Source organism: Triticum urartu, chromosome 2A, assembly GCF_056163025.1.
Source record: "Triticum urartu cultivar PI428250 chromosome 2A, HENAU_Tu73, whole genome shotgun sequence".
NCBI lineage: Eukaryota > Viridiplantae > Streptophyta > Magnoliopsida > Poales > Poaceae > Triticum > Triticum urartu.
The window spans coordinates 548,533,078-548,546,833 of NC_141874.1; positions in this window are offsets into that span (position 1 = coordinate 548,533,078).

The following is a 13,756-nucleotide window of genomic DNA, read 5'->3' on the forward strand; positions in this document are numbered from 1 at the left end:
TCCACGCACCCCAAGGCTGACGGCCAACTGGTTGGGGGTCGTGGCTGCTCGCCTCGAGGCCTGGAAGGGCTCTTCGGTCCGGGCTAGAGCGCGCTAGGCCTTGGAGTTCGTCAAGGCGTGGTACCCGGGGCTAGATCTAGACCGGTTGGCCACATTTCGGTCGGAGGCTAAGCCGGAGCTGGCGGCTATGGAAGACGCCCTCGTCAAGCGTGCTGCGGCGATCACCGAGTACACCGACACGAGCGTGTTCGTCCCCGAGCGGTCTGAAGACGGCGAGGAGGTCCCGCCGGAGTGGTTTGGGATGAACCCAGACTACGGCGAAGACTCGGCGGAGGTGATTGGCTCCAGCGTTGAGGAGGAGGACGAGGCGAAGGATGAGGGTGAGGCGGAGGCACCAGAAGACGGAGTCGACGGCCAGCCTCAGCCCGACCGCGCCTCCAGCAATGAGCCACGTGCGACCGACCCGACTGCTGCCGGAGGCGATCAAGCCGAGACTATCCGGCCGACCGCTCCAACGCCTCACGCTGGTGCCTCCTCTGACCCCCCGACTCTGCCTGCCGCCTCCTAAGATGCCGTTGTGTCTTTTGTTTTATCTGCTTCAGTAGTCTTTTGAAGAACTTGTTAATTCGCACAATTCCACCCGCGGGGTGTATTTTGAACCTCTACTCGACAATTCGGCCAAGGGCCTATGTTATGTAAATCTATATATCTATCCTTTCTTGCTCATTGTTTTTTTGGCTATTTTCCTTTGCCGCTTTCTCTTAGATACCTGCCTTGCCAATCGGTCAGCCGCTCTGCGGACTGTCGCTTGGATCAAGTGCCAGGCTACTTTGAGAAAGCAAGTACTTAGCCATTTTCAAGACTGTTTGAGCAAGTTATGTAGAGGACAACAATCTGACTATCCGAGAATCGGTTTGCGAGAAAGGCCGGAAGCCGTCTTGAGCTATGTTTTACGCTTTGAGTCCTTAGCCATTTTTCGTGTGAGCACGCATTCTACCTTACCTCTGCCCACCGTACAGTCGCTCTGCGAGCTGCGGCTTCTGACAGAAGACGGCTTAAGTGTTACACACTACTTGTCCGGCTGCAGGAAGCATTTCATAGTGCAAGGCGGCAAGTCCCCGGGCCGACTTGTCGAGCCCGGTGCCAAGCGGCATGATAAAAGAGTAAAATACTTGCAGGCATAATTCTTATCATACACACAAAAGAGGGCAGTCTCTGAGCTCGTCTCGGGAGGCCCTAAGTCTTGGTACTTTAATACAAAAGGTAGCGTGGTACATACTGTATCAACTGTAAAATCTTCGGAGAATATTTTCGTTCCATGGCCGCTCCGTCTCCTTGCCGGAGTCGTCCCTCTTGCGTGCTCGGTCCTTCTGGGCATCGATCAGGTAGTAGGAATCGTTGCCTAGTACTTTGCTGATGATGAAAGGGCCTTCCCAAGGCGGCGACAGCTTGTGCTGGCCGGCTGTTCGCTGGATCAGCCGGAGCACAAGGTCGCCTTCTTGGAAAGATCTTGGCCTGACCTTCCTATTGTGGTATCGGCGCAGGCTCTGCTGGTAGATGTTGGACCAGCTGAGTGCCAACGGCCGGCCTTCTTCCAGCAGATCAACGCCGTCTTGCCGTGCTTCTTATGCTTCTTCCTCTGTGTACATGGTGACTCGTGGGGAGTCGAACTCTATGTCCGTTGGGATGACGGCTTCGGCACCGTAGACGAGGAAGAAAGGTGTCACTACAAGAAATATGTCAACTTGTGACCACCACTATTGGTCACTGAAAGGTCATGGTTTTTCATTTGCGACCTTTTTGTGACCAAAAATAGAAGGTCAAAAGCTGGCGGTCATAAACTGACTATAGCGACCTTCTCTGTGAGAAGGCCGTGGACGTTTACGACCAAAATATACCTATTGTTTTGTTTTGGTCACTAGCAGCCTCCCCAGGCCACATAGGCATCCGACGTGGCAATCTGATGTGGCACAAGAATCGGCCCGGTCCAATTGGGTGTTTATATGGGCCGAGCCCATTAATTCAGCCTTTCTATATTTTTTTTTCCTGTCAATTTTTGGTCAGACTTCATGGGCCAAGCCCAACAGCCATTTATTCTTTTGGGCCAGCCTTTTTTCTGAGCTTCTTCCATTTTTCTGGGCCTCAGCCTTTTTGCGGTCCACTTAACTTTTTAAATTTTTTAAGACGTTTTTTCTTTCATTTTTTTGTCCAATATTGTTTGGGCTAAGGCCTCTTCTAGCCCATCAATATTTTCAGCCCGCTAATTCAAAGGACTGGACAACAGAGAGACAATTCAGTTTTTTCAATTTTGCTATCAAAGCAACATTTGTTTCACTGTACAATCATACATCATCTGTTGCAGTTACATCTTCATCACATTATCTATACATAAGAAGCAGCAACTAAAAGATTGTCATAACAAACGACAGCCAGTCGAAAGAAAGATCACCATCACAGCTCCAGCGACTACTAATATACACTACAACTTCCACTTATGTGCAAACTTACAAGAAGGCCAAACAAAAAAGGAGTCGCTGAATATTCATAGACCACTGCCATGCTGCCGATTGGATTTGGTTGCAGCCCTTCCAGTTTGCTAACGGCATCTCTCCAGCACCATATCTCATAACCTACAAAGAGAACATAAACCAGCATAAGAATTTGAAACTTCTAATTTGAAACTTCCGGTAAACAATAAACTTGAGGTAAATTAGCAGTGAGGATATTGATTACAATGTCCCTCATAATGGTAGAAGCTCAAATGTGAGACAATATTTTGTAATATATAAGCCTTGGCTGCAACTTTCCGCTTAACATGCAGATAAAAATCAGCCACTTATTGCTTATTTCATGCTTCAATTTTTACTTTCAGTTTTGTTAGGATAATCTGTATGCATAGGCACAGTCCTATACTTGTTTGGAAAGTCAAGATATTCATGTCAACAATTATATAGAGCCAAACAATCATCTAAGCATACATACAGAATCCAATCGGTTATATATGTACGCAGACATTAATTCCAAGTATCTAATTAAACCCTGCTATACACACAACGATTTATCAACGATGATGAATATCATGTCGTTCCATTCAGGACAGCAGCACTGCTCCACTGTTTGATATAAGTGGCTGCTGCATGTCGTGTGTATAGTACTATAGTTTCATCTTCAGACCAATCAACGCCAAGTTTCAAAGAAAATCTGATGATAAGTTGCACCAAGATTTAGCAAGGTGCGTACCTCCAAGTGGATGAGCCAGCTCTGAGACCCACTCCCTGACCCTCTCCGCAGATGCTCCGGTCAAAGCATACTTCATCATAGCAAGCACAAAAATTCAGAAAACTACAGCTGGTGTAAAGATGGACCAAACTACAGTTTAAGTAAAACTATAAGAACACAAAATAAAACTACAAAAACTACAGTTTCAGTAAAACTATAAATTAGTTTAGATTCTGAGAGCATACATGGAAAGTTAGCACCATCAGGAGTAACCATTAACAAAAGAAAATAAATTATGTCGATGCTGGAAATAACATCTCTGGAGTAGTTTTAATTGAAAAAATCTATAGAATACTCCAGTAATTAGAGTACATAGCTAAGATGCTGGAAAGAACATCACACAGGCAGGACAAACTACTCCATCTCTGCACTACAGGCAGGAAAAACTACAGGAGTATACAGCTACTCATACAGGAGTACTATGGGCAAGACAAATACAGGAGTAAGATGTTGATCATGTTAGATTCAGACTATCACTGGTAGTGTAATTTTCTACTACATAAACATCTACTGAACCAATGGTGAATAATAGCTTATTGTAGGCAAAATCATTTGGATAGCAGTAACTTGTTCAGATAGCCGGAATCAATTAAGCTGCAATCAATTAAGCTGCTTAGGCATCTGTGTACATGATTGTCTTGCAAAGAATCGATCAAAATCACTAGTAGCACTAAGGACCCTCGCAGACGTTTGTAATAGTATGCAAACTGACCTTGTGCATTGTGCATGTAAGGTAAGGTAAATAGAGTTCCCAGCAGACAATGTATTCTAGTTATTAAACAAATGCTCGCCAATATAATCAGTACAGTGGTCAACCGAACGCAGTAATAATCCAAAGGTGATACTAATAAGCAGTAGGAACCTCCCTACTTTTGTGATATAAAACTAATATCAGACCAATTTTGTACCAAGTTGAAGTTACTTCAGATTGTGAACAGTTAGCTCGACTAACATTTTCTAAACCTGCTAATTATAAGTTCCACAACCTAAACACACTATGCAACCATTTGTGTGCTCTCTGTCAAGCTGAATTTACGCCTTCCCATGGAGCATAGAGCATAGATTCGATCACCGGCCTTGTGCCAAGTCCCCCACGCCTTCCCGTGGCAGCCTTCACAACAATGACCTGCAAGCAAAACACACAAAAAACTAAGTCACACATGCATGCTACTAATCCACTGTCCTGTAGTTGTTTGGTTATTATTTTAGATTAATATGAATAATTCAATATGTATTATCTGTTTTTTAAAATGAAGTAAACAAGTTATTCAATATTTCTTGGAATAAAATACGGCTGGCTTGAGAACCTACTATCAGAAATGTCTAGACAATGAAAAAGAAGCAGCATTATCATTAACCAGCACAGAAATTTAGTAAAGTGGGAACCCAGTAAGGAGCTATGTATCTTTGTTCTAATAATTGTCACTGTATCTTCAGAGATTGCTCTAAATTCAGGATGGTTCAGCTTTCATTCTAAGATGTGTGCAACATTGCCATCCTTCAGAAGGAAGCTACAGGGAGTCTCAAGGAAATTAAACCTGCAAAGAGGCCGTGATGGAGACACGAGGAAATTGTGCAGAAAATACTACAACCACATTTCCTCATATCACCATCACATATCCACATCCCCTGTGCAGGTGGAATTTGTCTTATCCATCTTCATAGTGGCTCCCTTACATGCCAACCACACTCGCACCAATAAACCTTGACGCAAATCTGACTGTAGCATATACTCTATACCACAGTAGCAATCAGTGGCAATCATGCAACCAAGTTGAATAAATTGGAAACCCCTAAAAATTATCTGTAAATGGAACCAGTGATTGTCATAGGCTCCAACTTCTCCACATGTACACCTCAACTAATTCTACGCACTGCTGAACTAATGGCACGACTAAGTAAGGCCCAAACGAGGCTTCGATCTGAATTTGGGAGCAGTAAACTGCTGATTCTGAACGAGATGCGTGCACACATAGCTCAGTGGAATTGAGCTACACAGGACTCAAATCCGTGCGACAGGAACAACTGATAACACTATGCAGATGCGACGGGAAATCATGAAACAGAGAACACCTAGGTGCTTCAGTGGCGAAAAGCAACGACCAGGAACAGAATCGGATAATACATCCTTGCATACAGCTAAGAAATAAAGTTGAGGTTCTCACGTTGTGGTCGAGGAACTTGAGGAGATCGAGCGGCACGGCGTGGTAGCGGTCGTAGACGGGGCCGACGACGTCCTTGACCGTCCCCTCGACGTAGTCGACATCGGGGCGGAGCGGGCCGGCGCCCTGCTTGGCGTACGCGTAGGCCACGGCGACCAGCAAGACAGCCTGCGCGGCCGCCTGCTGCACGAACTCGAGCTACCTCAGCCTGGCCTCCTCCTCCTCGGGCATCCTCTCCACTGTCACATCCTCCTGCGCGCGCGCCAACAAACCACAATCAGCACCAAATCAAGGAAGACGAAGAACTTTTTCGATCGAGTCGATTTCGCTGCTAGGGTTTCGAGGATTCGGTGGATGTATTTGGCGATGCGATCTTGTTCCCCGTCACCGCCGCGGCGCCCCTCTGCCTCCACTGAGAGGGCGGACACACACGCGCCCATCTCGACGGTGCAGCGGAGGATGGTGAGTCCGACGACGCCCGCAGTGGATGGGCGCGGGAGAGGGTGGAGCAGCGGCGTTTGGGGGGTGGGGCTCGAGCTCTGCCGGAGGGAGGTGGCCGACGCACGCAAGAATGGAGACGGAGGTCGGGGACGGGAGGGCGAGTGGTTCTGACTTGGATTGGATCTGGGAGGGAGAAGGGGGCAGCGGCGGCTGGAGTGGGTGGGGATCTGAGTTAGGGTTTGGGTGGTTGGACTGCGGCTGGGACGAGGGATGAGAGGGTGAGGTGGGTGTGGGCCATTGGATCTGTGAGTATCCGACGGTCTCTGATGCTTGATCCGCGTGAACATGTCCATGGACCAATCAGAAGGAAGTATAGGCTTTGATGATGTTATGACCATGTAAATTGGTCTTAATTGATTAACAATAAGCAAAGAACTACGAGTCAGCCAGATGATTTTGTCTAGAAATCATCCGCCTAGCTAGCCGCCCGATCTGCGCATTGGCTATCATTCGATCACATCAATATGTCACGACAGCACCGAGCATGAAAAAACTTCAATGCAGCACCAATAACATCCCCACTAAGCTCCATTACAGCTCTCAACGGCATGCTAAAACCTCCAACACAGCACTATGGTGCCCGACGAAGCTCCATTGCAGCGTCGAGGAGATCCAACGCAGCACCACGACGCTCGGCGATAAGTTCGCTTCTCTTTTTATGACAATGTTTAAGTACGGTTCCCTCAAATAACTAGAGGTAGTTTCATACTAGGTGGGATTTTCGTCGATTCACTACGAAGCGGGACAAATTTTAATTACAGCTGCCTCATAGTTTGCTCAAATGATTCCATATTTCGCACAAGTTTACATCTTGGAATGGCAAACAATGTTGCCTAAGGAAGTTTTCATTTTCTTTGGACGAAAAAATTGTACCGATTCATTTTGGTTTACATCTTGGTTTCCATTTTTCGAGTCCCCAAAAGGAGGTTTTTTTGTGAAGGACCTCCCATATATTTGTTGCAAAATTGTACCGATTCATTTTTCTAAAATACTAGGCCATATTTAATGCACAATCGACCAAATGGTTGGGTGTAAAAAGTTTTGATCCACCTCTCATGAAAGAGACAAATTTTCGCCGATTCAGTTGGAAGCGGGTCAAATTTGAACTGTAGCTGCCTTCTAGTTTGCTCTTTATTTTTTCCAAAAATCATTTCTAGGTACATAAGTATCTATTTTATCAGAGAAACACAAAAAAATTCCAAGATTCAACCACTAGCTAGGAACGGTCATTCCCGCCGTTTTGACCGCGTTTTGAAATGGGCATAAAAAATTCAAAAAAATCAAAAAATTGGGAAACCTTCGCATTGTGTCATTATATGTGGCCAAGTTCACAGGAAAAATAATAAACTTGTAATACGGCAATTATTTTAAAAAAGTGTTCTCAGAAACGAGCTATCACGTGTCGAGATCAATGGCTTTCAAGCCAAATGATCAATTTTATGGCCACATTCATGGCATAGTTTGCTTAAATGATCTCATATTATGCACAAGGGTGCATATTGGAATGGAAAACAATGTTGCCTAAGGAAGTTTTCGTTTTCTTTGGACGAAAAAACCATTTTCCATTTTTCGAGTGCCCAAAAGAAGGTTTTTTTGTGAAGGACCTCCCAAATAATTGTTGCAAAATTGGACCAAATCATTTTTCTAAAACACTAGGCCATATTTAATGCACAATTGACCAAATGGTTGGGTGTAAAAATTTTCGATCCACCTCTGGTGAAAAAGACAAATTTCCGCCGATTCAGCTGGAAGCGGGTCAAATTTGAACTGTAGCTACCTTGTAGTTTGCTCTTTATTTTTTCCAAAAATCATTTATAGTTACATAAGTATCTATTTTCTCAGAGAAACACCAGAAAAATTCCAAGATTCAACCACTAGTTAGGAACGGTCATTCCCGCCGTTTTAACCGCATTTTGAAACGGGCATAAAAAATTCAAAAAAATCAAAAAATTGGGAAACCTTCGCATTGTGTCATTATATGTGGCCAAGTTCCCAGTAAAAATAACAAACTTGTAATACGGCATTTTTTTTAAAAAAGTGTTCTTAGAAACGAGCTATCACGTGTGGAGATCAATGGCTTTCAAGCCAAATGATCAATCTTATGGCCACATTCATGGCATAGTTTTCTTAATTGATCTCATATTGTGCACAAGGGTGCATATTGGAATGGCAAACAATGTTTCCTAAGGAAGTTTTCATTTTCTTTGGACGAAAAAACCATTTTCCATTTTTCGAGTGCCCGGAAGGAGGTTTTTTTGTGAAGGACCTTCCAAATAATTGTTGCAAAATTGGACCAAATCATTTTTATAAAATACTAGGCCATATTTAATGCACAATTGACAAAATGGTTGGGTGTAAAAAATTTTGATCCACCTCTCGTGAAAAAGACAAATTTCCGCCGATTCAGCTGGAGGCGGGTCAAATTTGAACTGCAGCTGCCTCATAGTTTGCTATTTATTTTTTCCAAAAATCATTTCTAGTTACATAAGGACCTATTTAATCATAAATACATGGTTTGGTGGCGATACGTCGAGGTTTTGGCGGTGGCCGAGGGCCCCAACTCTAGAGCGCGTAAACTCGCATGCCCGCCGCGTGGTCACCGCATGACCATGGCGTTGCCATGTGTTCTGGGTGGCCTAGGCATGTCTAGTGGGTTGGGCACTCCCCAGGTTGGTGCTAGGAAGAAAATTACAAGATAAGATTCTCACAAGGAGACCGATCGATGCTCAAACATGGGAAATGTACATGGCTAATGGGCGTGAGTTTTGGCTGAGGATGATCAGTTACTAAGAAGACCGTCTTCACAAATTTTCAGCTCAAAAGGAGGAGCCTAGGTGGTACTTGCTTTGCAAACTACCACACTGAACATAACTACGAATGTTGAAGCTCGGCTCAAAATAATGAATGGATTGAGCTGGCATTTGGTGGAGGATGGTTATTTGGGCATAGGAAAGCACTGTAGAAAATGGATACTATTTGGACATACCAAAGTGGTACTTCCTTCACAAACTGTTGTTCTGAACAAAATAGGAAAATGAATATTTTTGAACTAGGCAAGGAAGGTTTTTACATATTTGACGAAGATATGACCCAAAGAATTTATGAGATTTTTTTGGGAATTTTGGGAATGACAGAAATATAGGTTGCTTCACAACCTAGGGAAAAAACTGCCACATGGACATGACACATAGGCAAAACTGATGAGATGGCGCCTAGTCATCGCAACCCACCACAATTTACAAGGCTATGACCATCTATATTGGTCGTTAACAACTAGAAATAAGGCAGCGGGCTAGCGCTGTTTGCTTTATGACCATTTCGTGTAAGGAAATTATGACCTTTCTGACCAAAATGGTCGCAATGGTTTATGATTTGGAGCCCCTCGAACAGCTTTTGACCAATTGGTCTCAAATGGTCATAAATCTATGGCCAATTCTTCCAGGGTCACTGACAGAAGGTCATAAGTTGACATATTTCTTGTAGTGTGTGAAGCCGGTTGACTTGTTTGGAGTCGTGCGCAGACTCCAGAGGACGGCTGGCAGCTCGTCGAGCCAGCAGCCGGCCGAGCGCTCCAGAGGCTCGATCAGCCGAGGCTTGATGCCGGAGAGGATGAGGCCGTTTACTCGGTCCACTTGGCCGTTTGACTGCGGGTGGGCGACGGATGCTAGGTCCAGTCGGATGCCCTGTGTTGCGCAGAAACGGGCCAAGGCGCCTTTGGCAAAATTGCTGCCGTTGTCGGCGATGATGTTGTGTGGTATGTCGTACCAAATTGTGATATCGGTGATGAAGGTCACGGCAGTCGGCCCGTTCAATTTCTTAATTGGCTTCACTTCCACCCACTTGGTGAACTTGTCCACTGCGACAAGTAGGTGAGTTAGACCACCTCGTGCTGTCTCAAATGGTCCCACCATGTCCAGACCCCAAACTGCGAAAGGCCAGGTAATGGGGATGGTCTTGAGCGCAGAAGCTGGCTGGTGCGGCTTGGAGCTGAACTTCTGGCACCCTTTGCATTTTTGGACCAACTCCTTGGCCTCTTCCAAGGCAGTCGGCCAGAAGAAGTCGTGCCGAAAGGCTTTGGCGACGAGTGCTCTTGAAGCCGCATGGTGGCCGCATTCGCCTTGGTGGATGTCTTTGAGAATCGCTCGGCCTTGCTCTGGCTCTACGCAGCGCTGGTAGACACCAGTGACGCTACGCCTGACCAGTTCTCTCTTGACTATGGTATAGGCTGCCGCCCGGCGTTGTACCTGTCAGGCTGAGATCTCGTCAGTTGGTAGCTCTTTATTCACCAGGAATTTGAGGATGGACTGGGCCCATGAGGGTGCTGCTATTTCTTTGATTGCCAGGGCTGCGACTTGGACGAGGGTAGTTGGGCTGGGAGGCGGCGGGTTGGATTCAACAGCCGCTCGCTGAGTTGATGAAGTCCCCAGGCCGCCTGGTGCGGTCCCTGGGCCGAGTTCTGGAGTCTTCGAGTCCGCTGTCGCAGTCCCCGGGCCAGGCTCGACTGTGGCTTCTTTGGAGTCATCCGCCGAAGTCCCCGTTCCGACCGCCGGAGCTCTGGAGTCGGATCCGCCGTCTTCGGGAGGAGCCGGCACAAAAATGGAGTCTGATTCTGGTGAAGGCTTGACAGACGGCTTGAGGAGGCGTTGAAGTGCGACGCCAGATGGAATTGCTTGGCAGGTAGAGCCGATTCATGCCAAGCCATCTGCTTGGTCGTTGTCATTTCTTGGCACGTGGAGGAACTCGCACCCTTCGAAATACCCCCTGAGTTGCTATACGAGGAAACGGTAGCTTGCCATGTTTGCGTCTTTCGCGTCCCAGTCGCCAGATGACTGCTGGACCACCAAGTCCGAGTCGCCATAGCACAGGATCCGGCGGATGCCAAGTTCTTTGGCAAGCCGGAGCCCGTGAACGAGCGCCTCGTACTCAGCAACGTTGTTGGAGGCGACAAAGTGGATTTGAAGTGCATATTTGAGCTTGTCATCTTTAGGAGAGGTGAGGACGACGCCGACTCCCAAGCCGGTGCGCATTTTGGAGCCGTCGAAGTGCATCTGCCAATGGGTGGAGTCAGGCACTGGAGGCAGGTACTAGGTCTCGGCCCAGTCGATGAGGAAGTTGGCCAGTGCTTGTGACTTGATAGCGGTGCAGGGTTGGTAGTGGATGGTGTAAGTAGCCAGCTCTATGGCCCACTTGGCCACTCGTCCAGAGGCATCCCGGCTACCGATGATCTCGGCAAGTGGGGCCGTGCAGACCACCGTTATTGGATGCTCTTGAAAATAAGGCTTCAATTTCTTGGTAGCAAAGTGTACACCATAGCACATCTTCTGGTAGTGAGGTAGTTCTGCTTGGAGGTCGACAATACCTCGCTCAGGTAATATACCGGTCTCTGGACAGGCAGCGCCTTGCCTTCCTCCTTGCGCTCCACTACAATGACCGTGCTGACTACTCGGCTGGTGGCGGCGATATATAGGAGCATAGGCTCCTTGGGAGTCGGAGCCGCCAGGACCGGTGGAGTAGTCAGCACCTTCTTCAATTGGTGGAAAGCTTCGTCCGCCTTATGGTTCCACTCGAACAATGTGGTCTTCTTCATGAGCTGGTATAAGGGGAGAGCCTTCTCGCCCAGCCGACTGATGAATCGGCTGATGGACGCTAGGCAGCCGATGAACTTCTGCACGTCCAGCAGTCGGCTGGGTACCTCCATTCTCTCGATGGCCTTGATTTTTACTGGGTTCCATTCTATGCCGCGTTCAGAGACCAGGAAGCCTAGCAGCTGGCCGGCTGGTACTCCGAAGACGCACTTCTCGGGGTTGAGCATTATCTAGAATCGGCGCAGGTTCTCAAAGGTCTCCTTGAGGTCTTCCAGCAGTGTTCCACGCTTCTCCGTATTCACCACCACATCATCCACGTAAACGTGGGCGTTCCTGCCAAGCTGCTTGAGGAGACACTTCTGCATGCAACGCTGAAAGGTGGCGTCGGCATTCCTCAAGCCGAACGTCATGGTGAGATAGCAGAATGCTCCAAACGGCGTGATGAAGGCGGTCTTCAATCTGTCAGCCGGGTTCAGCTTGATCTAGTGATATCCTGAGTATGCATCCAAGAAACTCAATAGCTCGCATACGGCTGTGGAGTCTATCACCTGATCGATTCTTGGTAGAGCAAATGGGTCCTTGGGGTAGGCCTTGTTGAGGCTCGTGTAGTCAATACACATTCGCCACTACTTGTTCTTCTTCAGTACCAGGACCAGGTTTGCCAGCCACTCCGGAAAGAAAACCTCCATAATGAAGCCGGCTGTTAGGAGTTGGGCTATCTCTTCTCCGACAACTCTTCTCTTCTCTTCTGATAGGCGGCATAGGGGCTGCCTGACCAGCTTTGCATCAGATCGGACATGTAACTTGTGCTCGGCGAAATCTGTCTGTACACCCGGCATGTCTTTGGGAGACCATGCGAAAATGTCCCGATTCTCACAGAGGAAATCTACGAGCTCGCCTTCCTATTTGCTGTCGAGGTTTGCACCTATGACAGCGTACCTCTCTGGGTGCTCCGGATCCAAGGGTATCTTCTTTGTCTCTTTGGCCGGCTTGAACGAACCTTCGGCTTCCAACTCCTTCGGGTCGGCCGATATCTCCGGTTGCTTGCCGGCCATCGCCACAACTTGTTCAAGGAGTCGCTTCTCGGCTGCGATCACCAGGGACTCGGCCAGCCGACTGCTCTCGGCCGCGCAAGCGGACGACTTCTGGTAGTCGTCGGCCACAGTCAGAATTCCCCTGGAACTGGGCATCTTCATCTTGAGGTAGGCGTAGTGGGGGACCGCCATGAACTTGGCCAAAGCGGGTCGACCAAGTAGCGCATGGTATGGGCTCTCAAGGTCCACCACCTCAAACCAAACAGACTCTCTTCGGAAGTGATCTTTGTCCCCAAAGAGGACGTCCATCAGGATCTTGCCGATTGGCGAGCAGGAAAGCCCAGGTACAATGCCGTGGAACACAGTCCGGCTGTTCTAAAGCTACCTTTGCTTGATTCCTAACTTCTCCATGGTGTCTTTGTACAGGATATTGATGATGCTGCCTCCGTCTATCAGAACTTGCGAGAAACACGCGGCCCGCTTGTCCGTAGCAAAGGTGGCGTCCAGGACCAAGGCGTAGTAGCCCAGACTCGGCATCGCTTCTGGGTGGTCGGCCCTGCTCCAGCTGATGGGCTTCTCAGACCAGTGCATGAACTCTGGCGTCTCTGAGGCTACTGCGTTCACCTCTTGTTGCTGCAGCCACCTGCTGCGTCGATCATCAGCCATACTGGTGAACACCACGTAGGCTCCGTGCTCTTCAGGGTATTCATCTTGTACTGCGCCGACTGGCCTAACCGCCGGCTGTTGGGGCGGAGGCGGAGGCGGCTGCCCAGCAGGCGGGGGTGGCAGGAGGCCGTCTCCCTTGGCAATCCTGGTGAGCCAGTGGCACTTCCGGGTGGTATGGTTCGACGGCTTCGCGCCACTGTGGAACTTGCAAGGTCCGTGCAAGGTCTGCTCGTAGGAGAAGGCCAGCAACCAGTTTGGCTTGCCGCCTTTCTGCCGGTTGGGCAGAGGCTGCTCTTCTGGCTGCTGGGCTTCAACGGCCGCGACCTGCCGGCTGCCGGAAGCCGGCTGCGGGGCCTTGCGCTTGTTGTCGCCCTGCTGCTATCGCCGGCTGGCATCTGCCGCCGGGGTTCTTGGAGCTGGAGGAGCCACTTTACCAGTTGTGCTGATTTGAATTTCCGCCTTCATGGAGGAGTCGGCTGTGGCGTATTTGTCTGCTATGATCAGCAGCTCATCGAGGGTTTCTGGCTCG